The sequence below is a fragment of the Bison bison genome, unplaced genomic scaffold (genome assembly GCF_000754665.1).
Source record: "Bison bison bison isolate TAMUID 2011002044 unplaced genomic scaffold, Bison_UMD1.0 scf7180017864249, whole genome shotgun sequence".
In the NCBI taxonomy this organism is placed as follows: Eukaryota; Metazoa; Chordata; class Mammalia; order Artiodactyla; family Bovidae; genus Bison; species Bison bison.
In genome coordinates, this window is record NW_011494821.1 from 3,234,767 (window position 1) to 3,235,831 (window position 1,065).

At 49.9% G+C, this 1,065-nt stretch overlaps 1 pseudogene; it reads right to left on the minus strand.

Annotated features, from left to right (window-relative positions):
- Positions 1-923: 923 nt before the first annotated feature.
- The window catches only part of LOC104994069, an 842-nt pseudogene continuing 700 nt past the window's right edge, over positions 924-1,065 (minus strand).

Consider the following 1,065-nt stretch of genomic DNA (forward strand, 5'->3'; position numbering starts at 1 on the left):
AGTGAGGAGCTGGCATAACACAGGATAGGGTGGGCTGCTCAGGGATGAGGTCTCTCCACAGGGAAAAGGAAAATAGGAGAAAGCCACAGTCAGTATTGCTTTGAGGTCTGAGAGAGCAACGCTGATGTGGATGAGGAGGGTGTGGATGAGACCATAGAGGACAGAGAGCACCCAACACAAGATGAGGAGTGAAACACAGAGCCTGCGGAATGGATATCCTCACCCAGGACATCTTCAGTGGGGGTAATGCAGTTGTCTCCAATTGGCTCACAGGCAGCAGGTCCCCAAGAGCATGTCAGAGCTCAAGACCAAGAGTGTGCTAGAGAGTCCCCTTTCCAGGCAACAACTGGGTATGTTATGAAAGACTGGAATGGTGGCACTGTGGTCCTATGGTCAGATAAGTTGAAGACTTTGATCCTGCAAAATTTTAGTATTAGTGTTAACATGACCTTATTTATTGCTAAGGTTGATGAGGTCTGGGGACACTGGTTACACATAGGTGTGTTTTCCTCATCACAGAGGTATGAGCTCATATTGAGCTGGATCTATGCTCTCATGGGGCTTCCCAGGCGGCTCAGTGATAAAGAATCCAGCTGCCAGTGCAGGAGACTCAGGTTCAGTCCCTGGGTCGGGAAGATTCCCTGAAGAAGGAAATGGCAACCTGCTCCAGTGTTCTTGCCTGGCAAATCCTATGGACAGAGGAGCCTGGCGGGCTACAGTCCATGGGGGTGGTAAAAGGATCAGACACGACTTAGTGACTAAATAATGAGTGTCCCTTTTTCACTCCTGTGTTCTCCATAGGATAATGCCTCGGACACGAGTTGAAGCAATCTCCACTTCAATGCCCAGATTACCTCATGCCAACCTCTGGAAGGCTTTCCCTAAGAGGAGTCTTCCCAGTGCCCCATGGATGGCCTTGATCCTCAGGCTGTAGATGAAAGGGTTCATCATGGGGATCACCACAGCATACATCAGTGGGGCTACTGAATCCTTCATGTAGTGGGTTTTGAGGGGCTGCAGATATACCATACCAAGTGTCCCACAGAAGAGGGAGACCACAGCCAA